Below are 27,989 nucleotides of genomic sequence, written 5' to 3'. Positions count from 1 at the left end.
ATCACTAACTGTTAATCTACAGTGACATACTCCAAAAGCAAGTGATCTCTCTGAATCTATTCACAAAAATGGAAAAAATATTAACAAAATCACTTAATTGGTTAATTTCTTTTCTAATGTGTCATTGCAGTCTAACTGTAAGACCAAGAACACACTAGAACTTCTCCTGGAATATAGTCACCTATAACTGAAAACCCATTCCATCTTCATCCCACATTTAGCTCCCCTGCACGTGACATTACCTGCAGGAATGTCTCTTCTCGCACATGCCAATTAAAGCCCTTATTTCATTGTCATCTGTTCTAGCATCCACAGTTGAAACAGATGTTGTGAGAAATATTCATTAGTATGTTTCACTATGTGGTTATCATTTCATCATCAAAAACAATAACTGGTGATTTTGCATCCTTACCTGCAACACTTCACACCTGTGAAATATATAATAACATTACTGAGCTGTACAAATGACAACTTTCCTCCATACTGCAGTTTTATCCACCACAATATAAACATCCTCCTTTGTGTTTCCAGCACTTGTCAACACTTTCATTTTCAGTGCTGCTGTCTTGGTGAAGCTCCTTGCTAAAGTCACTTGTCTTTGGATGTTGATGTCAACCATTCATCTTCAATCTTGCCCTTGCCTACCAGGAATTTCCTTACACATGATGGCAGTGGATCATGACCACAGAAGTGCTTTGAAAAATCTGAAATGAAATGAAATACACGTAAATAAAGTTATACATCTAAATAAGTGTTTTTTTAGGTTGTTATACACCTAAATAAAGTTCATGTTGGTTCCCTCCAGAAATATTGGCAAGCAAATTGAAGACAGTGACAAAAGTTTTATTTATCTGAAAAGTTCCTTGCAGTAAAATCACACAGCAGTAATCCTTTATTGCATGGAAAGTAATCCACTACTGTGTGGGTAGTGAGGAATGTTTTCTGCTTTGGACATGTCAGTATTTGCCAATATTCCAACTGTAAATAATGCCAAATGGTGTGAAGATAGTAATAGGTATTGTTTTCTGAGAAAACCCTTGTGGTAAAATAAAACAGTAAAAGTTACCCTTTATGTTACTAAAAGTAAACTGTTTTCTTCTGACAGATGTATGTCAGTATTTATCATTGCCAGTATTACCAAAGGTGATAATCTCAAGACAATGCAACTTAGAAGACAGGATGGACAGTAATTAATGTGGGAAACACCAAAAGATAGAGCTTTGGATATATCTTATGATTGCAAAGCAATAAAAATATTGGAAGCGGCATTATTTCAAACCTCTTTTTTTTTTTGATTTGGTAGTTGTTGACGCATCGGCTTCTGTGGCCATATTGCACCGCCCAAGGTTTTTGCAGTACTTTGATCCAAGCCCGAGGCGGGAATCGAACCCGCGACCTTGGGGTTGCCGGGCAGGTACTTTACCCACTCGGCTAGCCCGGTCGGCTTTTCAAACCTCACTGTATAGCTTGTTCTTAAATGCAAATGACAATTACTTTTGTTTCACCTTGTAAACATGTATTGTGGAATGTTACTTTAGGGAAAAATCAAATAGTAGTAGTCCTTTACTGTACCTAAAGGAATTCATTATGGTGTGGGTATGAAAACAGTTTTTGCTCCTAACTGATGTAAGCACTTTTCAATTTTCCCAAAGCAGATCATCTGAACAGTGTAATATAAAAGACAGGAAGAGTTGACAATTGGTGGTAGGTGCCATCTGGACAGCATTCAAACAAAAATTGTTTAAACTCCAGGATGACCATACAAGATAAAGAAAATACAAGAAACAGAACTGCATTCAGCAGTCATGAGCTTGATTATGTGAAATAACTTCCCAGAGAAACAAAAGAGATGGGGAGTAAGTATTTTTCAATACTATATTTTCATTGCAGCTCAGAACAGGAAATGGACTTCATAACACTGGATGACAATTTTTTTCAGCTTATGTACTAAAAAAAGAATCTTCCTTGAAACCGATATCAAATGTATGCAATATTGCAATTTTTGTAACTATATACATTTAAAAAAAAATTATCCATTATTCATAGTGGAAGATAATTCTCTTTTGCACACCAGTTTTTGAAGCTTATAATGCATCTATCAACAGAAATATTTTGTTTAAATTATTAAATCAAATATATTTCCAGAAAACATTGTGTACCAATATTGTTCCCTAAAAACAATTACAATGAAAGAACCTTTTTTGTATCAAATGTGCATTGCAGTGTTATTAGTTTTCCCTCTTTCCAGTGTGGCTTCAATAGATGAACTTTCGATTTTGTTAGTAGATGCAATACACATTGCAGAAAGGAAGTATGGGCTTTGTTGCAATTCTTTCATTATTATTTCTTATGGCAAGGAACAATTGTGCATTTTTTTTTTTGCCCTCTGAAAAGCAGTAGTGTAAACAGAGCACTCAGAGGGAAAAACAAAAGAATGTTTCATGAATGCTTCACTAGAGGGCAGGAGAAGAGAAAATAACTGAAAAAGGCTTTATAAGAAAGAACAGTTACATTTTTGCCATTTGCATGATAATCAATATAGATCTCAGATTTGAAGTGCAAAAATCAAAAGAAAACAGTTCTGGCCAACTATAACAAGTTTCAACTCTGTTGATAGAGTAAAAATTATGGAATTCTTAAGTTGAAATGAACTGTGTAAAAATTACCCCAGACGACTAATGTAGTATCAGTTCAGCACCACATTTGTTATGTAATTAGTCTACCTAGATCAAAGTGACCCAGTAAAGAAAACTCAGTGCACCGTCAGCATTTATGAATCCCACCAGCTACAAAAATTATCTAGTTCAAAATCTTAACTTTGGTTTTAAAAGTTATAGTAGTTTGCCCCTTCCAAACTATTTATTCAATTTTGTGCTTTTCTGTTTAATGATGCTGGTTAGCTTCCAAGATCTGTTCTATTATAATTATGAGATGCACTATTAACAGTAAACTTACAGAATATGCTTGCAGTTTTAGTGTTATGCCTTTATAGCTCTCTGCTGCTGGGAAAATTAAATTAACCCAGTTTTATGCAAACTTTCTCTCTTAGGGGGCCTTTTTTAGTTTGGATTTAAAACTTTAGTGCAATTCAGTTTGGTTTCTTTTTTTTTTTGCAAAAAGCAGAAATAATTTGTAATTTCATTAAAGTTTGTCTTAGTTATGTAGTTGGTACTTTGTCATGTCTTTCCTCTTGTACAGTGCCATATTATCCCCTATCAGCAGATTTTAGAACTAATATTTTTTCACAGGATCCTCCTCCACATGCCTTGAATGGCATTCCACTTATTACTTAAGAGCTATAGAGCTCTGTATAGGGATACTTTAATTATTGTCATCCTGTATATACTGTACAAGGTAACCCCCTTATAATACAAAATCTTGTGTAATGCAAGAGTGTTATACAGGACTAACAGTACAAAAAGCAGGTTATGTTCCCCAAGCTAATAAAAATACATTTTTTATAACTATTGGAAACTAGTAATAACTTACTATTTTAGGTATTTTTTTATAATAGTAAAGCCTTAAATAGTAATAACTCAACAAATGTCTTGCCATACAAACTGTGATACTTATGTGAGAGATTATATGTTCATTTAATTTTCTTCCTCTTCCTCACTGCTAAGTACAATCTCTTCTGCAGCACCTAAATTTAGTGTACCTTCTGCTCTTTAAAAGTATTTTTTATGGCATCAAACAAGCACAAATAGCACAGAACCTAACCCAGGAATCTCCCAACAAGATAGTGACCCACCTTAAATGATACATGAAAACTGGGAGAATATTTTCCAGTTAGCAAAATAAAAATAAATTTACGCTTACATACATAGCTTAATTAATATGTACTGTAATTTGTACATAACTAATTGATATTTCTGTTCAACTTCTTTTGGTTTAAAATTTTAAATGGTAAAAATGATAGGCAATTAATAACAAAGAACACTCCACGCACTAGTTGCAACAAACACTATATGCACAAGTGAGATACAAAATGAGTTTCTGAAAATGTTTTTCATGATTGAATATTTCATTCAAGGGGAAATGCATTTCACCATAATGTGAAAACCCACAGAATTCCAGCTATCAGTACTATAGCAAATGCAAGAAAAGATATATATTCTGTATTTGAAGCTGCATTATAAATTTCAAGCACTCTTTCCCCAAATGCAAATGACCACAATAGTTTGTGTGGCTGGATGGTTAACCCTTTATTATACCAAAAGTAATTTGTTACATTGTAGGAGTAGAACGTTTTCTGCTTCTAATACATAAGCACTGCCAATATTCCCAAAGGGATCAATAAAACAAACAGACAAGATATAAAAGAGCAATAAAATAAAATAAAAACAAGAGCCAAGCTGTGCATACAGCCATTTGGACAGCATCTAGTGTGAAACAACCCTTCTCACACTTTAGCTTCCAGGGGGGGGGGGGGGAAGAGGTAACCCTTTCTATGGAATTTTTTTCCACAGCTTGGAATAACTAATGTAGGCTTCCTCTCAGCTGTAGAAGCAAAACATTTAATTTTTCAGCTTGTGAAAGAAAACTAGAAAAGAATTTTGTTGAAACTGATAGTGTCAAGGAAATATTTTAACAATATAAATCTCAATAACTGCTATTGTATCACATGACCTCCCACTTTGTACACAAAGTAACATAAAAAGGTTGTTTAACCCTAGTTTTCCAAAGTCTAACACCACTAACAAATATTTTCTTTCAATTGTTACAAAATCAAATATACATCCAGAAAAGGTGAAGTACCAATATTGTTTCCCAAAAAGTTACAATAATGAAGACTTTAATCAAGTGCCCAATGTGGAGTTAGTTTGAGTTTTCCAGATTCAAATGTGGCTTCCAACAGATGAATTTCATCAATTTGTTAAGTAGGCGCAATATATGTTTTAAGGATGGAACTATATGCCCAAAAAATCATTGCAATTCTTGTGCAAAAAAAACTTCTCTTTATTCTCAAGAATAAAAAATGAGCATGCAGACATCACATTAAGAAAAGAAAGCAATGACTGAAACTACCTGAATGAAGCAACAACAGCTAATGCTCAATGCCTGTAACGTGATTTCAGCAGTTAGCAAACAGAACAGAACAGATTTATACCCTGCTCTGAACTGGTACTTCCATCTATTTGCCATGTAGATTCTGGAATTAACCACTACTTCAGAGGTGAATGTATATATAGACCTTTTTTCATAAAAGAAAAAAAAAGGTACATTGTAGGATAGTGCATTGCTAGGCATTTACAAATGTCACATCTCATATTGAGTACAAAACAATACATTATGTTCTGCCTCACCCACTAGAGATGTTTTCTTTTCCTTCCATGCGACAACCTTTTCTGCTCTTATCTAGAACACTGAGTTCTAGCTAACAGTAAGGTGCTTTTATAAGGAAGGCAAGTTTAAAATAATACAAACTAGTGCAGTATAAACTAAAAATCTGGTGCAGATTGAGAGTGCCAGGTTTTAAAATTTTCTAGGTTTTAGGCAGGTATACCATAGGAATTTTTAGAAAAGCATATTGAATATTAAATGCCAACAATTGCACTTATTTACACCTATAAACATTTGACTTGTTTCTTAATCTGTTTTTATGGGAATTTGAATTAAATAGCTATGGATAATGAAATGGTTTTAATTTTCACAGCAAAATACCAAGTTTCTCTGGTATTGCATGACTTTCAAGAGTGATAGCCTTATCTTTGAAATTGATTTTGCAGAGGGTATGATGCACAGAATAACTTGTTTACAACTGGTCTGACAACCAGCTATCTGATAAGAGAACAGTTAGTCTTGAGCATAATCAAGGAAAATGTCAATCAGTTATGGATTTTTAATAATCACATGGCAAGGTATAGCAAAAAATGTGCCGATGGTGATAGAGAAGGGAATATTAGCTTTTATCAAAATCTGAAGCATGAGGTATCAGAACCTATAGTGCCTAGTACTGTGCATGGGTTGGAGATTGAGAAGATTTGTTGACATTAGACTAACCTCTATAGATTGTAATTTTCAGGAAATACATATGAAAGGTTGTTCCAGAAACAAGTTGAATGACTGAATAAGGAGGAGTTGCTTCTGTAAGTTTGAAGTTGGACAGTTAAAAGGATGTTGACTGGTTGTGGCAGATGTTTGGACTACTTTGGTAGAAAGAAGGAGAATTATAGAAGCCAATTCAGAAGAACAGTGCCCATGGAAGTATCTATAGAAAAAGTATGCAGGAGAAACAAAACACAGCTTTGATAACAGATTTCATTCACTGGCATTTTTTTTTACTTTTTATTTCTTAATTATATCATTCAATTATGGCCACCAGGTCATATAGCAGTCTTATCTTTTAAAGAAATGGCTTATCCAATTAACCTTTAATCTGGTTTTGAAAGCAGTGCAATACCAGGAAATCACACTGAAAAGACTTTGCATTCAGGAATCTGCTCCAATGTAGTGGTGTCTGTAAAGACAGCAGCAGATCACACATATGATTCTGACTTCAAGCTGTCTGTAAACTGGTACAAAGTCAAAATATTCAGCTCTGTGTGCTGAACAAAGCTGCAGGTAGATAGATGGAGTGTCCAACTTTCCCCAATTTCTAAGGGACAAGTCACATGCTGGAACATGAGCATGCCAGGGTGGAAGGAGTTGCTTTGGTGTTTGGGCAACCTTGTCTACCTTGATCTTAAGTTCTTTGAGTAGCTCTTGGAGACTAATACCAAGAGGATGATTGGCAGTCTTACAGGTGCTGTACAAATTTTCTCATCGTGGCTCAAAAACGAATGGCCACGTAGGATGGTCTGGCAGGGATTTCAGTTTTAAACCATACTTTAGAGACAACTGCTTACATTGAAACGATAACTGGTTTGTTTGCTTCAACATATAAACTCTGGACAGGAGCTGTTCGATATACTCCAATAGCAATATGGAGAGCCTGATGGACAGGATCCAGCCATCGAAGTACACTGTCTCTCATCGAAGTCTCTGGCCGAATTGTATACCAGGGACCTGTAATCTAATCTGGATTGCACAAGCACACAGTAAATGTGTAGTAGGGTCCATCGGTCCACACCCCAAGATGTAGAGGAGAGAGAGAGCACAGAGTATTCAGGCCTCTTGTGCACTTTGTGCAGAGTTGACAGATGTTATCCAGGTCAGCTTTTTAACAAATACAGGTTCCAAGAATTGTCCGCTGCTATTGGAATAGCATTTTGTCCTAGCCTTAATGAAGGTTCAGGATGAAGATTATGCTTACGACAAAGGTGTATGCAAACGGTCTTCTGCAGCAAGAACCTGAATCCATTAGATAGAGCCCAGGAATTTAGGCAATCAATAGCTTTTTGCAGTTGTCTTTCTATAACCCTCATGTTGCATGACTGACAAAATATGTTGAAGTCATCAACATAGAGGGCACTCTTTACAGTTGGAAGTTGTACAGTGATGGAATTTACTTTGATGGCAAAAAGTGTGACACTTAATGCTGATCCTTGTGGTACTCCCTCCTCTTGACAGAAGGAACGAGAGAGTGAGGATCCCACACAAACTTGGAAAGATCAATTGGCTAAAAAGATTTTATAAAAATAGGGAGATGCTCCCTCCCTAAGACCAAGACTATACAAATCTTTTAAGATGCCAAATCTCCAAGTTGTCATACACTTTCTCCATGTCAAAGAATACAGCCACCAAATGTTTGTTTTAGGAAATCATCCCAGATAGATGTTTCCAATCTGATAAGATGGTTCAGAGTGGACCGGTTCCATCGGAAGCAGCACTGGATGTTAGAGAGGTCATTTGATTCTAAATGCCACATTAAACGAAAATTAACCATTCTCTCTAGGATTTTGCACAGACAGCTAGTCAGAGGAATAGGACAATAATTAGTAGTGACTTTTGGATCCTTTCCTGGCTTAGCAAAGCCAAGAACAATTGCTTTGCACCAGGAATCCAGAAACTGCCCTTCAATAAAGATTCTGTTATATAGAAGGAACAGTTGATCCATAGCTTTTGATGAAAGATGCTTAATCATTTCATAATGGATGCCATCTGGTCCAACAGCACTTGCCTTTGAAAGAGTGAGGGCTGTTTTCAGTTCCTGTATAGTGAATGCCCATTGTAGGGATAAAGGCTCTTGAGACTTAAAACCTGACTGATGGTACCAAGGTCAAAATTTGCCCAATTAGTCTTCCACTGTGGTAACCTGAAAGGAAGACACTGTCTCCCACTGTGTAATGAGGTTATCACAGGAAAGTGATCACTTCCATATGGGTTCTCCTCTTCCCAAGTGAAGGGGAGCAGATAGATCAATGGCAGAAAACTTACAGGTAGACATGTGGAAGAAGTGTTTGTTCCAGTATTTAGAAGGGAAAGGTCGTTGTCATTTAGCATACGCTCTATGACTCGTCCCCTTCCACTGATGTTAGCAGTACCCCACAGGGTACTATGTCCATTAAAATCCCCGAGAAGTAAGAAATGGGGAGGAAACTGCATTACAAGATCAAGGTCTTCCTGGGAGATGTCAGTCCCAGGTGGCAAATAAAAAGAGCACACAGTTAATAAAAATCCCACTGTAAGGCAAATTGCAACAGCCTCTATGCTGGTTGTAACTAGCAAGGGATGAACTGGGGTCTGGTTGCCCACAAGGATAGCCACTCCTCCATGAGCAGGACCATCCACAATTCTGTCCTTATGAAAAAAAATGTTATGTTATGCATGGTGGGATCATCATTTGCCTTTAGATAAGTCTCCTGCAAGCAATAGCAAACTGGCTCGTGCAGGAAGGCCTGATGTCATCAGTATTTTGCTGGAAAACGACAATTCCATTGTAGGAATTTAGCATTATTTTGGCAGGGTGGGTCCATCAGGCAGCTTCTGAGGTGCTGAGGGCTTATTTTTGTCAGCCTTGGATTTCTTTTTTGGGGAAGCATGGGTGCTGTCCCGTGTCCATTTCTTCCTCCACAGAGTTCCAAGACTGATTCATCCAGTACCTCACATCCTCTACATCCACTGTTTCTGATATTACTGGTGGCTCTTTTGATCTTTTCTTTACCACTTGATTTTGGTAGTGGTGGAGCACTAGGAGGCATGGATATCGGAGTAGCAGCTGACTGTTTTTTTGGTGGGCTTTTCTGAACTCAATAAATAGCATGCAATCAGAATGAATGACTCTAGGTGGTATAGTCATCTCAGTTTGTGTACTGATAGTGCACTTAGCAGAAACCTTCTGGGCATATGGTTTCCCGCTATTTATTGGTTGGATACATTTTTTGGCCTCTGGGTAGGAGATATTCAGCTCTTTTTTTCAGATTTCTTTTTCATCTTTCCACCACTGGCATGCTCTAGAGTAGGCAGGGTGCTCTCCTCGGCAATTGACACATCTGTTTTGAAGCTGAACATTCCTTGCTCTTGTGGTCTTTAACACCACATCGAGCACAGGCAGGGTTGCCACCTAAAACACTGCAGTGGGTTTGGGATCCTCACTGAGCAGTTTAGATAGCCTGCCTTGATGGAACTTGGGGTGTTGAACATGAGGGACAAGATTCCCATCCTTTCGTATTGATATTCTCTTGACAGCTGTCACTCCTTGGTCTTTCAATTCAGAGCAGATTTCTTCGGAGACATGAAGGTCCCACTCTGATATAACTTGTGAAGAATTCAGAGTTTTGTGGGGGTTACGGTGATAAGTATTCCCCCATTTTCATTTTTGCCACTTGTTTTGTGGTAGAAGCTTCAACCAAAAGGTTGCCAGAATGCAGTCTTTTTACAGATTTAGGTGACCCTGCCAACCCTTCTAATCCTTTCTGGATAAAGAAGGGTGACATCTTTCCAATTGTCTGCTCTCCGGTAGAATGGAGAATGAGGAAAAGCAGTGTCACTGAGGGTGGTGTATCCTCAGTTCTGGCTCTTTTTACAGAAGTGTTTTCTGTGGTTACATCTCAATTAGGTAGGGGCCTTGTTGGGGCCCCAGAAGAATTGGAATTTAAATTACTCATAGGAGTAAAATAATTTCCAATTCCCTAAGTACCTCACCCACCACAGAGCCCTAAGAGGGGATGCCCACTTGTTAACTAGCAGGTACTGTGTACACAAATGGGACACCAAGTTTGCTTAGAAACACCATACCCACATTTCCAATAAGCCTTGATCCCATCCCAGGACCAAAAGGTGGGAGACTTATTGGAACACAGTTGACCCCTAGCAGTAAGAACCACCCACCAATTGATCCCAGTCAGGCCGGTCCAGGACCACAAGTCTTGTCAAAGCAGGGGAAAAAAGTGGTGTATTAAGCTGGGCCCCTCAACCACCAGGATCCCCCTTTCCAAATTCCGTGGGTTGTGGCTTCCAGCATGGCAACTGCACATGCTGGATTCCAATGATGTAACCCTGGAACCAAAGTATGGCCATTGGATCCCAGTGATGCTAATTTGGAACACCAGCAGCATCACTGGGAGGTCCCCTCACCACGTACAGGTGCTCACGTTGAGGGGTATAGGAGCATCTAAAAAAGGAAAAGAAATCTTGTGGGGCATGCCATTTTGCATTCTTGTAATGCCAAACATGAGGTTGGTAATAGCCATGAGATAAAGGCTCCATTAGAGAATAGACAATCACCAAGTTGTGATCTGAGGTGCCTGAAGGACCACACTTTGACCATGTACTTAGGATTGTTTGTGAGAAAAAGAACAAGCATGTTGGCTGTATGGTTAGGATTGTCTGGTATTCTTGTAGATGGTATAAATGAACAATCTGTGCAGGGTCATTAGTAATTGCAAAAGCCTCAGCATCTCAACCAGATGGGTCAGTGTGACTAGAAAATAGAAGCCAGCTGGAGTTGTGAACATTAAAATCACCAAGAAAAATTGCCTTGCTGTTAGGAAAGTTGGACTGGAGAAAGTCAAAGAGCTCCAAGTGATTAGGAGAACAGTAGAGACAGACAAATTTGATGCAATGAGGTAGAGATTAAGCCAGAGAAGATTGAAAAGAGGAAATTCTAAATTACCAAGTCTGACAGGGAATATTGGAACAGACATGCACAAGTACCACCTTTAAGGTGAAAGGAATCATACAGCAAATAATTTGGGCAACTGAGATGAGCAGTAGTTGAATCAACTGCTAACTGAGATGTGGTCAGATAAAGTACATGGGGTTTGGCAGACTGCAAGTGGACATGGACATCATTGGGATTAGAATTGAGACCACATACATATATTTGTGAAATGAACTAGAAAGTTTATTGCCCTTTGAAATAATCATGATCAGTAGTAAATCATTCACAGAATATCATTTTGCCACAGCAATGAGACATTTATGGATACCACTTATTTATAAATGTCACATCTCATATTGAGTACAAAACAATGTTGTTATGTTCTGCCTCACCCACTAGAGATGTTTTCTTTTTCTTCCTTGCGACAACCTTTTCTGCTCTTATCTAGGAGCTTGTGAAGTCTAGTTAACAGTAAGGTGCTTTAGAAGGAAGGTAAATTTAAGGGAATTAAAACTAGTACTTTGAAATAATACTCAGCAATTAATCATTTACAGAATGTCATCTTGCCAAAAGAAATGCATACTTTGCAATGCATTCTATGCAACATTTTAAGCATTTCTGAATAAATCACATAAATGATTGAATATTTGATATTTTATTCATAATACTAACTTTGAATAATAATTTATTAACAAGTAACTTTGGGGCTCAAACTCTTTCTTGGAATGCTTATATTCATTGAAGGCTTTGTGCTAGCTTGTATTAAAAGAAACACTATGGAAGTGTCTGGAAAGACATCTTCACTTGGGGCAAATTATTTTAAACTGAAAGCACAGCTTATTTCCATACTCAAATCATAGCATAGCCAGTCAATTTTTAATTATTGCCTTGTTTATAACCAGAAATTGTTACTAGTTTAAATTCTTGGTACCTTTCACTCCCTCATTATTAATATCATGGAGAGCACCCAAAATTATTTCATTCACAATAAAAAAAAATTTGTGCACAGCCAACCTCAACTTGTTCAGAAATGCTTTTCTTTGCTGCTTCATGCTCAAATTCATATCACTGCTGAAGGATTAGAGATATCATTTTAGTATTTTTCCCTCAAGATAAATATGCATGAATAATGGGTAAATATTCAGAAATGGGTACCCCTTTCAAAATGGCAGCAAGGAGAGGAGGGAAAGCAGTGATTGAGAGCTTGAGACTCTGCCCACTCACTGCATCCCCCCCCTCTCCTTGCTTGGTGGATGTCAAGTGACACTTGGATGGCACATGGCACAGCAACAAATTGCAGCTGAAAACAAAAGATATTTAAAAATTCAAGTTACAAAAAAAATGCATGTTTTTCGGGGATCACAAAATGTTACAAGACATTTGAATAAGTCGGATAGAGCTGAAAAGAAAAGTAATTTAAAAGGAAATTTCATGAAAGAAAAGGAATGGCAAATCAGCAAGTTTTAACAATAAAACAAACAAAAATGCCCCTCTTCTCAACTGCATGTTATTTGTTATTTTCATTTTTTTTAGGAACATTAGCAACTAAGGCCATATTGCTCCGGGATATGCAGTGGTCATTCCTAGACCTTTCCACATCGTCCGTATTTGGTGGTGATGGGTTTGAACCCTGGTCTAATCAAGAAGCGTATGCTACGCACTGCTGCTCCTTCCCACCTGGCTACGGAAGCGCTCAACTGCACATAACAGGCAAATGTCACATGACATAACATGGCAGAGCTGAAAATAAAGAAATAGAAAGGGAAATGCAAATTTTTTAAAAAGAAAGTAACAAAAATGCACTTTATTCAGGGATCACATGTCACAAAAGCAGAGCTGAAATTAAGAAATAGGCAAACAGCAATTTTTTAAAAAAATTGCTAAAAAAAATTCACATGAAATGCAACTACTGATTCTTCTTGCCCATACATGACTAGACTTTCAAGAGCATTAACAATGAGAATTGCTGATGGAGTGAACAAACTCATTTTTGGTCGTGGTTGCCACCCACACAGTGTGTCCCACAAAGCTGGAGCTAAAATGAATAAAAGGCAATACAGCAATATTTTTAAAAACAAGAACAAAATTCACACCATGTGCTGATTCTTCTCACCCATACATTACTAGATAGGGGTTGTTGAACCCTATTCCCTGATTTTTCTACCCAAACATTAAAAATATTCCTTTGAAATATTATTTGCAATAATATTTTGCAGAAATAAATCACACAAATCACAGTAAAGCAAAAACTAAATCACAAGCAATTGAATATGCAAATGAAGAAATTTCTTAACATTAAACAATTTCTGAACATTTCAATTGAATTTATGTTTTTGAAACAATCCAACATTTTTGCACTAATACTTTGCAGGAATAAATCCTCCAGTACAGACACCAGCACTCAAAGGGAAACCAAAAAGTAAACACAAGCAATTGAATATGCAAGTGGGAAAAAAATTTTGCCCTCCTCTGGGGGGCTACTGCCCCCAGACTCAATATTACTCAGCCTTTTCCAAAACCAAAATTGATTTTTAATTTCAGATCCAAAAAATTAAAACTGCTAATCTCCTTTGTGACAGACCAGCTTATACCTATCATAGGCTTCCATGTGACCTATTAATTTAGGTATCCCATGCATTTTTCTTCTCTGCATATGCTCATTAGTTCATTGGACATCCATTTAGACCTAAACTTTGAACAATATTTCTTGGTTGGTATGTAAAGCCTAGTAGCTTCCAGGATACTTTGAATGCTTCCCATTTTGAATTTGCTGTTGGTAACATCAGTTGGTCCCACTGTATAGAATTTAAACTGTCTCAGACCATTGTAGTCTCCTTTACGAAAGCAAAACCTTTCCCTTTACCCCTGATGGTAGTTACCTTTTTGAGTAAATCCCACTTCAGCTCACTGTGATCACTGCCACCTAGTGGTTCCTTTATCTGCAGATTCTTAATGCATGAAGAATCACTACTGATAATCAGATCAAGGGTATTACTCCCTGGCACCTCCATAGCCAGGTGGACAGGAACAGAAGTGCATAGCACACGCTTCTTGATTAGACTGGGGTTTGAGCCCGTAACCACCAAATACGGAGGATCCGGAAAGGTCAGGGAATGACCACCGCATATCCCGGAGCAATATGGCCTTAATTGCTAATGCTCCTAAAAACAAAATAACAAACAGTAGTACTCCCTCTAGTTGCCTCCTGAACATGCTGATGTAGAAAACAATCATCCAATAAATCCACAAAAGCCTTGCTGGTGTATGTGACCAACCCACAAATTCCAGTCAATATCTGGGAAATTAAAATCCCCCAGTAAGATTTACTGGTCCACTGTTTCCCTGTATAGTTCCTTATTATACTCAGAGTCATTACACACTCCTCAATTTTGATCTCCCGATGCTTATGTCACACCAAACTGACTCAACACTGCACTGTCCAGTGATGTCGACTGGCTTCACTTCCTTGAAGTTTGTTTTTCTTAACTAATAGCATAACCCATCCTCCCTTCCTATCTATACACATTATACTCCCCAAATTCCAGTTCTGCATTCCTTACATCTGTGTGACACCACGTCTCTGATATCCCAACAATATCTGCCTTTGATGTTTTGAGCAATACCTCAAATTCAAATGTATTTACCAAACTCCTAGCATTGGTGTACATGCAAGTATACATGCATGCACCTGTTCCTATTCTTAGCTACCCTAACACAACCCATGTGTTTACTTGTACTGCAATGACTCCCAGCAGTCTCTGAAATATCCTGCATCTTGTTTTCCAGGCTGCTCATTCCAATAGAAGCAGTGCAAGAATCACTTTCACCTCTGCCAGTGGCTACAGTTTATCTATTAGTCCCTGTATCCCCCCCAAACTAGCAGTTTTCCAACCCACCTAACACTGCCTCGACAGCATAAGCAAATATTCTTGTACCCTTTCTATTTAAGTGTATCTCATTCCTGTAGAAGCTCTCCTGTTAACAAGCGCAGACCAGGCTGAAAAAATTCTACTCTGAGCCTTGCACAATCTTTCTAGGGCCGAATTGATCGACAAGGCTCTCATCATATACTCCCTCCTATTGTGTCTGGGCAGAATTGCAGAAACTTTCAAATTCAACCCTAATTCACAGCTTTTTTCAATAGTGACCTGTACTTGTTAAGTAATTCTGCCAGTCTCCTTCTCTTAATATCATTAGTGCCAACATGTACAACTTTATCACCTTTTGTGCCCTTAAAAGATGATATCTGCTCTACATCATCAACCTTTGCCCCTGGCAGACATACCCTGGTCCTGTTCCTCCTTTCCTTTTTACATACCATGTTCCCTATTTCCCTGACAATAGTCACCAACAACTACTAGTTCCTGTGGGACCAGCGCATTCTGCCTTGCCACTGTGGTGCATGACGAATCCCAAGATCATTTTGCACGTGTGGCTCCAGGAAAGTGTTCAAGACTTGAATTTTACAGCCTATGTTTTGTTCATGCATGGGCTCACAACAACCCACACAGTGTGTCCCCCATGGGGCACAACAGCGCTTCGCAATAAATGTGCACACAGGTATGGTGGATGACTGCTTAATCGGCCCAAACCTGTTACCATCCCGCATGAACTCCGCTAAATATCGGATATTTCTTGAACAAGCTCTACGAGGGTTACTTGACGATGTTCCAGCAAATGTGAGACGAAACATTTGGTTTCAACATGATGGGGCACCTTCCCATTATGGAAGGTGTGTTCGTGACCATTTGAACAGGCATTTTGGGCATCAATCAATTGCCCAGGGTGGACACGTTGCCTGGCCCCCACGCTCACCTAATTTATTGCACTTTTATTTCTTTCTGTGGGGGCCCCTCAAATCTATCATGTATGAATTGCATGTGGAGACAGAAATGGATCTCATGGTGAGACTCACCTGCACTCCTGCTACTGTCAAAGAAACTCCAGGTGTGTTCAACGATGTCTGCCAATCCATGCTGCATCGGTGTCACGCATGCATCACGTCTCATGGCAGACCCTTCGAGCATCTGTTGTAACATGAAATGCATCCATCTCGTACACCATTGTTAATATTATGGTCAAATGTTTGCCACTAATTACTGTCTTGTGTCATTTCTGCTTCTCGTGCCTCTGCTACTACTTTCCCATGACGTTTCCAGTTATGGGTTCCTATGCAATTCACATTCCTTTAGATGTTACCTACCTCCCTAAACGTTTGTACCAATATTTGAGACACCCTTTATATTTGGATCTTAGAAAGGCTTTTTATACAGTTGCACATGGAAGACTGCTGCACAAATTGGAGCAGTGTGGCACTGGAGGCAAATTGCTGGTATGGACAAAGGAATGGTTGAGTGGGAGAAGACAGTGGTAATCAATGGACACTGCTCATCATGGACTAATGTTATTAGTGGAGCCCCTCAGGGTTGGGTCCATTGTTTTCTGTATTTATAAATGATATTGATATATCAAGCTTAATGTCCAAGTTTGCAGATGATACAAAGGTTGGCAGGGTTGTTAAGGACACTACTGACGCTATGATGCTGCAACAGGATCTGGAAAGGTTGAGCAGATGGTCTGAGGTGGCAAATGAAGTTTAACATCGACAAATGTAAAGTACTACATATGGGAAACCGTAACCCCAGAGCAATGTATCAACTGTGGTACTACACTGACAGTGGTAGAAAATGAAAAGGATCTGGGGGTAATTGTGCAGGCAGATATAAAGTTTTCTGAGCAGTCCAAACAGGCTGCAAGAGTTGCTCATGGTGTCTTGTCAATGATATACAGGAATTTTTCCCACAGGGATAAGGTAATTATTCCTTTGTATAAAGCAATGGTCAGGCCACACCTTGAGTATTGTATACAGGTCTGGAGGCCTCATTTCAAGAAGGATGAGGAGCTGCTGGAATGAGTACAGAGAAGGGCAACAAGATTAGTGAATGGAACAAAGGGTTGCTCTTATGAAGAAAGGCTTAGGTTTTGCAAATTAATGTCTGGAGACTAGACACTGGTGAGATCATCTGATAGAGCCATGAATGGTTCAAGCATGCTCAATGCCAATGGGATTCTTCCACTTGCTCAGAATAATCACCTGAGAGGGCATAAAATCAAATTGAAGAAAGACAGATGTAGCACAGATGCACAGAAATTTGCCTTTAGCCAGTGGGTAGTTGGAACAGATTTCCATTCCTTGTGGATGTTGATAGCCTAAATAAATTTAAGGCTCAGCTGGACAGGTATTTCAAAGAAAGGGGTGAAATGCGATTTTTTTTTTTTTTTGGCTGATGCTGCATAAGCTTGCTTTCTTGCATCATATGCCTCTACTAATGCTAAAGTGGAAGAACCCATCAGCGCTGAGCCTGCTCAATCCATCCAAAGCATTAAACACCTCAATCAGATCACCTCACAGGTGCCTAATCTCCAGACACTGCAATTTGCAGAATTTTTTTGGAATACCAGTACTGTAAGCCCTAAGGTGGCCATTGACATGTCTTGCATTATTTCAGCCAACTGGAGAGCAACAGTGGCACAAATCACCACATACTTCAACAAGAGAAGTGCCAGAAAGTCTCCACCAAGACCATCAGATCATTAGCCACAGTATATTAGATTATGGGAACTGCCAACCCACCAGAGTCCCACTGCTAACATCACGATGGGACTATGCATATACTGGAAATACCCTTGGAACACTTGTGAACTAGCAGACTCAATGCCTCACTGTGTGAGTGCTTTATCTGGACAAAGGGTGGGCCTACCCATTATTAGGTATCACATGATTTCTGTCCACTCAGTGTACACAAGTAACTCTTGGCTGTTTTGCCTTGCATTCTTTGCCAAAACCATGCATGTTTTCTCTGCCACAAGTCTCAGTTCATCTGACATTCATTAGGCCTATACCTTGAAGAGTACTTCTTAGTTCATATGATTAATTCCTTGAATGGTTCCCATTTAGAATTTGTTGATGCTAACATCAGTTGGTCCCACTGCCTAGAATTTAAGAACTGCCCAAGACCACTGTAGTCACCTTTATGAAAGGTAAAACCCTTTCCTTTACCCTTTATAGTATTTGCATCTAAGTAAATATGCAAATCAATACTGTGATCATTACCACCTAGTGGTCTTATCTGCAAAATATTGCACAAGATGGTTATAAAAATTATTCCAGGATACAGTCCTGCAATAAGTATAAACTAGCAGAAATCAAGTTACTTGGGGTATTTGACAGATAACAGCAGATAAGTCTTTGGCCAAGTGTGTAAAGCAGCAAGGAATTTTTTTGCACTAGAAGGAAAGGAATAGAATAACTGATGACCCCATAGTCTGCCTGCAAACTGAATATTTTATCTAAATTCACATGAGGAACTCAAGTTAACAGAAGTATAATATTCACTGTACGTTCAATGATTTTATAACAGATAATAGGGCAGAAGGGAAATGGTTACAGCTAAACTGAAAAAAAAAAAAGCACCTAGGACTAATGGAATCTATCCAATTATATTAGCTGTTACAATAGGTAGTTTAACCTTTAGCCATAATAAGAGCATCCTTAGATTTAAGAAAAGCATCTCATACTGTTCTACATGATTCATTAACCTATTCCATCTTTATACCATATCTACTAGGTTTTGCCCTCCTGCACAACACATTCCTGTAAGGATTAACATGCCAATTAAAGCCCTTATTCATTTGTCATCTGTTCTTCTAGTATCCTCCACTGAAAAATTAGATGCTTTATGAGTAACATATTTATTAGCATATATCACTACATGGTTTATTTCATTATTGAAATAATAATGAAAAACAACTGGTGATTTTGCATTCTTACCTGCAAGCCTTCACACATGGAAATTGATGTTACTTCAAGCTATTCAACTGTTTCAGCTAGGGGCACTTTCCTCCATACCGTAGTTTATCCCTCCTAATTCCATCATTGGTGTCATCGCTGCTGCGATGTTTAAGTTCCTCGCAGAAGTCTGTCATCTTTGGAAGCTCATGACATCAACCTTTCCTCTTCAACATCTACAAGGAAGTTACATCTAAATAATAAATAACTGGAGGTCATCATACATTAAAAAAAAATCAAGGTAGTAGAGTATAAGAGATTTAGGGAGAAATGAGCAGTCTGGCATGAAATTCTCTGAACAATGCAGACAGTCTGCTAGGGCTGACATAGGGTTGTCAGTGATATACAGGAATTTTGCCAGCAAAAATTCTACCTTTCCAACAAAGTGGAAATTAACCTGTTGTATAAGAATTTGGGCCACAATTTCCTACTACATAGGAAATTATATGGATTTGGATTTGTTGGAACAGGTACAGGGGAGCAACAAGGTTAGTCAGGGACACAAAACAGTGCTCTTACCAAGAATGGCTGCAGTTCTGTAAATTAGGCCTACAAGGAGCCATGACTGAGGTGTTTAAGGCTTTAAATGGATTGAATAAACTAAATGCTGATAGTTTTATTTTATTTGCTAATGCTGCATGAGCTTGTATCTTTTGCCACTGTAGGTTCAAATACTGTAAATGGTTTTTATTTTCACAAGGGGGATTACAACAGCCTTGTTCTTTGAAGTTCTCTTCAGCAGGCCCAAATGATAGCTTTTAGCAAATACAAATGCTAAATGGGGAAATGCTTAAAGAAGTTACTCTGGAAGCTTTTTATACCAAGGGTACTACTCAAAATTCAGAAAAATCTGGTCACTTAATCTGGTAGTCACAGCACCCATTTCATTTTTAATTTAAATTTACTTGAACACTACATTTCATCTTTTCTTACTTGATTACAAAAGTTTAAAAAACTAAAATAAATCTCTATTTTCAAATTTAAAAGCCCATTAACCCAGGAGTGGTTGCCCTGGACTCAGCCAAGTCATGAGAAGTTTTGCTCACTTCATTATTTTTCTTTGTTACTGTTTTGGCTGAAGATTAATGACAAATTTTCTACTTCCCTAAATATAGACCTAGTTTTACCCAGATCATTTTTAAAGCAACTGTTTTTCAGTGTAATTGTGTGCCAACTTTTTTTAAATTGGCATGCACAGCACCGTCATTTCTTTAGACAATGTAAAAAACAGGGGGCTACATTCTCAACAGATGACAACTCCCATTTTTCTTTTGATATGATTGCTGATCTAGTTAATCAATTTTCCTGAGCAAAACAGCTTTAGTTTAATCCAGGTTTCTACAAGTGACAACAAATAAAACCTAATGGATTTAGGTGGGGAAGAAGTAGCACCCATGCTGTACTATTTCAAGGAAATGCACCAGTCAATTTGCATGTAATTTTTTTTTTAACTTCTAAAGCATATCATCCATTGAAGGAATATTTCAAGTCTTTCCCAGAATTGCTTGAAGAGGATGACCAGTGTTTTCCAAGATCATGACCCAACAAACCCTCCTCTGTAAAGGCCTTCACAGCAGCACCATGCCAAAGTACTCGTGCTTATGGCCACTCATCACCAACAATTGCCTAGGTGGTAGATGACTTTCATCAACCGGTGAAATACCACCACTCTGCTTATTGGAGGCTTGAAGTGGTGAAACCCATGTTTAGTCTCTAGAGCAAAGTTTCCGGCATCCCCCCCTTACTTCTCCTTCAACCCATGCACGGTATTAAGTACTATAGGTTTTGATACCTTTCGTGTTTGGGGTTTTCATAAAAAAAAAAGCCTTAAAAGTTAAGCACCTGAACAGCATCACCGGACCATTAACAACTGTTAAAAAAATTCCTTTTCTAATGAATGTTTCCTGATATGCCATGTGGACAGTAGTGGAGGGTTACAGCAACAAACCATAGAAAGCAATCACCATGTCCTGGTCAAACACAGACAGGTGGTGCAGTGTTTTTGTATGTGAGATGCTTTCCTGGGAATCTCTTGGAGCCCTCACCCTACAACTGAGTGTTAAAACTCTTCATGGTGACTGTTTTCCAGGATCTCAAATGTGTGTTCTGGCTGGATAACATGCCCTGCCACATTGCTGGCATTATTCAAGAGTGGTTTCCAGGTGCTACCTTGGCCACCAAATTTGCCAGATCTGTGGGTCATCATGGATCAAAAGATCTGGTGTTTGGATCCTCCTCTATGGAGAGAGGACAATCCTGGTAACATGGTACAACATACTTCCTGCAACATTTGAAGGCTTTATAGTGTCCATGCCTGTGTGCTGGCAGCAACTCCCTACCTAATCACTATTAGGTAAGGTGTCAATGTTTCAACTAAACAATGTACAGGTAGTTCAACTTTGAGTTATAATTCCTAGCACATGCTGGTAAAGTGGGAATTCATTTCTTTAGACAATGTAAAAAACAGGGGGCTACATTCTCAACAATTAAATATGACCATAATAATGTTAATGAAGAATAAGATCACATTTGCTTATCTCATTTTGTTTCCAATGTTATTCCTCCACCACTTCTTTTTATTAATATCTCTCTCCATAGTATTACTTTGTTCTGCCTTAGTGTACAGTATTAATAAAGGGGTAAATTTGAAATAAGATGAGCAAAAATTAAGAGCAACAATCACTCTTTGTAACACCAGCGTGGTACCTACTTTGTTATGCGAGTCACCGAGACATTCTCACCTGCCTAAAACAAACATAGTAGTATGCATAGCTATACAGTATAAGCAGTACTGCAGTATTGTATAGCTATGTGTGTGGCTTGAAATGCCATATTTATAAATGTTTTGCATTTAATTTATTGCAATTAATGTTCATATTTTCGATTTTGAGGCTTAAAGAAAAAAAACTCCTAAACCCAGAAACTCAAAGCAGGAACTGCCTGTATATATTACTCTTATAACATTTTGTAATGTTATAAGAGTAATATATACATACAAGATTTATGTTACAAATAATTAGTTTATATTGATGACTTTGAATCAACAGCAATTTGGCATTTAGTACATTGCTTCAAAATGACTTAGTTTTATGTATGTGAAGAAATGAGATGTATTCCTATTCAAATTTAGTGTACAAAGCAAAAAGTGGGAGGATTCAGTCAGATGAATTGAACGGATCAGTGCCTTTGCACCATGTTTTGTTCGTAGTGAACTGTTAAAGTCGATAACTGGCTCATTTTAGTTGCATCCCGTATTGTGAATACCTTCATGAGTTACCATGGTATTGTACTTCCTCAAATAACATTACACCAGTGAAACAATCTTACTTATTCTAGGCAGATACCACCACTCACACACCACCATTACAAAGCTGATTGGCTTCTCATCGGTGGGTGGGCAGGTACCCTGGTGTTGCAGTAGTGGCAACCCATTTATGAAGTATAAGTCCACAAAATATAAATACAATATAAACCAGGGGTTGCCAATTTAATTTGTTATGAGATCGACTTTCCTTCAAAATGTGCCACAATCTACCATCTCAAATTTAACTGCACAGGTTAAAAAAGCTAAACACATATTGAAAAATGTTTATAAATTTTAAAATTCAATACAATTCAGAATTCTTATTTTAAATTCATACGCATTTAAATTTAATTTATGTGAAGATCGTGTCTTCATGTCATCTGCCAAGTTTTCAAAATCAGGGATATACTGTGATAAGGCCAACCATAAAGAATCTTTTTTTTTTTTATGAGAACCCCCAAACACAAAAGGTATCAAAACCTATAGTACTTAGTACCGTGCATGGGTTGAAGAAGAAGTATGGGGGGGGGGGTGCCAGAAACTTTGCTCTAGAGACTAAACATGGGTTTCACCACTTCAAGCCTCCAATAAGCAAAGTGGTGGCATTTCACCGGTTGATGAAAGTCATCATCACCTACCATCTACCACCTTCTGTATGCAAGTCCATAAAAGCACAGCAATTCTGTCTGTTTGTATCAAATATGAAAAGGCCGATTCACAGATACTGTATGTGGAACCAAAACAGGAATTTAAAAGTTCAATTCATTTTTTTGCATTTGGGTATTTTTCTTGGCAAACATTTCCAGAACTCTTTTCTGATGATCTGGCTTTTAGGAAGAGTTTCGCAAGGTAATGATTTCATTTAAGTAATATTTTCTCCGTGGGAAAAATCGCAGCAATTTTTTCTGCAGTTTATTTTGTATCTAAGTCAACATTAAATGAATAAGAAATATATTGAACAATATCTTCAATTGTTTTAAAATCACTGAATCTGGTTTCAAATTCTTCCACAACATTCTCAATTTCAGAAACATGTTTCTCACTATTAAATTCAAAAACAGGATATTTTTGCAAATGATCTTGCATATTTGCAAAATGGTCAAATTTTTTCTTTGAGATCCTTGGCCATTGTCAAAAATTGATATTTATATTCAGAAATAGTACTAATCATGTCACCCACATTTTTATTTTTTTCCTTGTAATTCCAAATTTAGATCACTTAATTTCTTGGTAAAATCTGCCAAAAAAGCTAGATCACACAACCACTCTGTATCTTGTAGCTGCTGATAATCATCCCTTTGATCAACAATTTTTAATTTCATTCAGCAAATTTCAAAATCTCAGTAGAAACTTACTCTAACTCAGCCACCTCACATTTGTGTGTAACGTCATATCTGGTTCTTTTTCATAGTTGCATTTTGAAGTCTCCTTTGAAAAAAACTGTCCTCTGATGGGTATTCACAAAGCAATCTTCATAACACTTAGTATTTAATCTTTTGCTGGCTAACACTTATTGATGGATGATACAGTGGTAACTCAAAATCTGGGAATTTACCATCCTTTTGGCACAATGTGATGAATCCATTAAGATGACCTGTCATTGCTTTAGCTCCATCTGTTATTGATAAGTTTAATTAGTGGCAATTAATTTTTTCAATCAAATATTTGAATATGTTAAATATATCAAGACCATAGCTCTTTCTTTTAACGAAACCATACCCAGCAGTTCTCTAGTGGCAGAATCATCGAAAACCATACGAATAAAAACAAGCAATCGAGCTGTATCACTGACGTCTGTAGATTCATCCAGTTGTAAAGAAAATGACATACCACTAGCAATATGAGCACGCAATTGTTCGCTCACATTTTCTCATTTTTTTTTGACAATTTGCATCACAGTATTTCAAGATAATTGTTGATGAAGAGCACTTTTAATTTCATTTTTGTTCTTAAGTTTTCAAAAAGAGAACTTGTTTTTTCTAAAAATGCATCTGATGAATTGACCATCAGAAAAAGGTTTGCATTTTTTTGCAAGATGACTCACTTTAAATGATGCTACAGTTACTGCTTTAGATTGTAAATTAGGTGCCATGAAGAAATTTTGTTGGGCAAATAATCTGGATTTAGGTTCTAATTTTTTTTCTAAGATCACCATTTGGCAGAAAATCCAATTGGTATTTACCATGGAGTGCATCTAAGTGCACTTTCTAAATTTCCTTTTTTGGGCAAATCAAAACAGCTACATTTTTCTTTCACCATTACAAAAAATGTAATCTAGTTCCCAGTCTTGATGAAAACTAAACATTTCTCTTTTTCGTAGTATTCATTTTAAATCAAGAGGTATTAAAGTTGCCCAAACCAGAAAAATATTCTGTCTGAACATCTAATGTAGGATAATTGATAAAGAGGATTCCTGAATGAGGAAGTTGTTTCCAAAATAACTGGAAAAACACCACCCTTTATTGCTCTGTTCTATTGTTATAAGAATCAGTTTTGAATGCCTTTGATTTCTCTAAAGCTATTTCTGGAGGTCGCGACCATAAAACAATAAAAACAATTTGCACTTTCTGGTTTATTGGACTTTTCTGTTAGTGCAATTAATTATAAACAGGTAGTAAACTCTAATAGTGGCAGGAGACTGCCACTATTAGAGGTATGAGAGACTCTGCAAAAAAAAAAAACCATGGTTCAAAGAAACTCAAGATTACATATTTTAAAAAATAAACCTTCCCAAGTTCATTTCACTCTTGGGTGAAGTGACTTGAGATTGCTTTTTTCTGTTTATGTAAAAAAGTGATTTCTAGTTGAAACCACAAAAAACAATTAGGTTCAAAATAAATAATATACTTTTGTTTCTTCAAAACATTTTGGTTATTATTTACAAACCATTTCCCAAATCAATTATTTTTTCTATAATACTTCATATTTCAAAATACAGTATAACAACTGTGCATATGATAATTTAATTGTAGGCCTAATTACACTGTTTCGTATGAACTGGGTAGTCTCATGTATGATTAACCAAACCACTCTGGTCCCAATTATTTCAGATAATTGGCATTCTATTGTATATGCCAAGTAAATATGGAATATAAATTTATCCCTGTCAATGTTAGATTGACACAGGAAATTAAGTGTATGTGGGACAGCAACTTTCTAGTCCATACTATGCAATACATGATCTCTGTAGCCAAGAGGGAAAGGCTTATTTGACCAATAACGGGCCATAGACAGAAATGCAACCAGTGATAATTGGTTTAGAAATTCTCTTGATTAAAAAACTTATGAATGATCATAACTTAATGTATGTGGAAACTAAGGAAAAATAAACAATTGACCCCAGAATTTGTGAACACAAGAAGCAGAGGAGAGAAGTCAAAAAAGCCTCGTTGGGTCGTTGGGTTTTGGGTAGATATGATTGAATCTTATGTAGGAGATGAAAAATGTTATTCTTGCACAGTAGAATGCAAACTGAAAACTATGCAAAGTCAGGTGATATACAAGTCTGAAATCATCTCTTAATAATGCAAAGAAAGGAGGGGAGATGTAACTGATAAATTATGCACAACATGAGTAGAAATACCAATGGCAAACAGTGGTGTTCGGTATAATACCAAATGTAGCTGGAATAAATGTGCAAATATTTGTGTATGCAGATGAAAGTAAAAAATTGCACAGAAAGATTTGGTTGAGATTCAGTTGCGGGTACAGCCAATGAGAATGAAGAGAATGAAGGCAGACGGCTGCAGCCAGATCAACCAAGGCAATTGCTGCCACTCCAATACCAGGCACAAGCAAAAAGGTGCCATTTCTGCATTAAACACTTGCAAATACTGCTTACAATCAATTTTTATGCTTGAGCCACATAATGGCATGTGATTTCTTTAAAAAACCCACAGAACAGGAAACCTAATTCTTTAAACTTTACATTGTGTATATATTTATATTTGCATTTTTATATTTTTCAGCACAATTAATACTTTTTGTATAAAAACAAGTGTTTTGTAGTCAAAGAACCAACATTTTAATTCTATGGTTAAATTTGAATATTTTCAATTAAGAAATATTTCGGAATACATTAAAATCTGCAGACTCTGCTAGTAGTATACCAAACAAAATACTGACATAACAAAAGGTGACAAGCATAATTACAAGGAGAAATTTTTAAATCTTTCAGTGTGTATGATTTTATCAAAGTGCCTAATAGCTTCAAAATTATATTTTATGATTGTAGTGTTTTTTAATTTTAAAGAAAAATAAAAGTTGCTGCATCCTCATAACATAAAACCAGAAATTTGTGCAAAATTGAAATTACACACACCTGTCATCTGTATTGACAACTGCTTAGATTTATATTTTAGGGCTGTACCTTCAATTCATAGAAATCAAGTAAAGATATTGGTATATTGCAAGTAGAATTCAAAAATTCCAAATACTTTTTCCACAAATAAAAACAGTGGATCAGGTCACCTAACAACCTCCATTGTGCACCCACTGCTGGGGGGGGGGGCACACAAAAAATACATTTGGCCACATTTTAATATTGTAGGGCAGAGGCAAGACTGGGTCAAAAATTTAGAGGAGAAAAAAAAAAATGTATTGGAGGTCAGATTGTAATACTGAAAATCACACCAGCCTCTGCCCACCAGTTTCCCCAGTTATGGCCAATCCGCCTCTGTTGTAAGATTAGAAACCCCACTTCAGGAGAAATGTGGACCTGTCGAAAGGGTTAAACCTCATACAATATGTAAGAAAGGCTCAGGATAGCGTATACTTTTGTAACCACAGTCAGTCATCTTTAAATAATGTTTTCATCATTGCCTTTCTTAATTTGCACACAATACAGTGCAACCCATATATAATGCAGATGCCAGACATGGTAAAAGTGAACTATTGCCCAGACTGGCTCTGCCTACTTAGTGGGCAATATTTCCCATTGCTGAACCTACTTGTTTTTTGTAACTGCACGCACTAGGTTGTATTTTCCACTGAAATTTCAATAAAAAAATAAGAAAGGAATCCACATGAACTTAATAAGATTTATAGATAAAACAAAAAAATACAACTGTTATTATATTTTTATATAAACAAAAAATCTTGGTTCATCACACTAAATTGAGTTGAAGATTTTTCCCAAAGTAGTTTTTTTTTCCCCTTGCTTCTATATAGCACTGGCATTTTTTCTTCCTTACTTTTTTAAGGGTTATTTCAGATTTACCATTTGCCAGTTATTTGCAGAGGCTGCATCATAATACCCAAACAGACAAGATGGCGATCTTGCAGAAGTTTTTTGATAAAGGAAAACTTATTGCAGCTTTGTTTTTCACTAAAAATATCTTGCATAAAACTACAACGTATTTATAAATAATATGTCTAGCTTGGCTGACAAGGGCCAACAGCTCTTACCCCACGAATACACGCGAGTAATTACAATTCGTGTGCATGTTTGAGCGTGCCTAAGTGTAGGAAAGATCGGCTAGTACCTCAAACGCACAGAACATACTCTAATCCATGGGAATCGAACCCAAGCGAGTTGCAGGCTGCTAAGGAGAGCATAACTCAGCTTATCTCGCTAATTTACAATCCGATTTCAGCATTTATTTTTTTTTAAATGCTGAATATTCTTTTCTCATATATTGCTGCTAAAGAGGCATTGAAGCACATAAGGAAACAAGACTGTGATCGAAGTTAGTATATCGAGGCTAATAGAAAAATAAATTGCAGTACTGTACTTGCAAAATAAAACAGAATTCAGCATCCAGTTGAAAACAAAACATTTACTTACACAAATAACGTACCGTTCTCGATATGCAGCATAAGCTACTAACAGCATTAACGAGTCCACAACGACA

At 37.2% G+C, this 27,989-nt stretch overlaps 1 long non-coding RNA gene and 1 other non-coding gene across 2 annotated transcripts; both read right to left on the bottom strand.

The window, feature by feature from the left end:
- Positions 1-172: 172 nt before the first annotated feature.
- On the bottom strand, positions 173-27,989 carry LOC150084843 (uncharacterized). The gene is made up of 3 exons (XR_016547080.1): positions 27,923-27,989; positions 18,816-19,009; positions 173-704 (listed from the first exon to the last, which is right to left on the bottom strand). It is a non-coding gene; the product is annotated as an uncharacterized LOC150084843 (long non-coding RNA).
- On the bottom strand, positions 26,889-26,960 carry LOC150084844 (small nucleolar RNA U54). The gene has a single exon (XR_016547127.1). It is a non-coding gene; the product is annotated as a small nucleolar RNA U54 (small nucleolar RNA).

Source organism: Mastigoproctus giganteus, chromosome 6 (assembly GCF_048544385.1).
Source record: "Mastigoproctus giganteus isolate SK-2022 chromosome 6, ASM4854438v1, whole genome shotgun sequence".
Taxonomy (NCBI): Eukaryota; Metazoa; Arthropoda; class Arachnida; order Uropygi; family Thelyphonidae; genus Mastigoproctus; species Mastigoproctus giganteus.
Note: the sequence above shows the minus strand (reverse complement) of the source record. Positions and strands in the feature narration are given on the sequence as shown.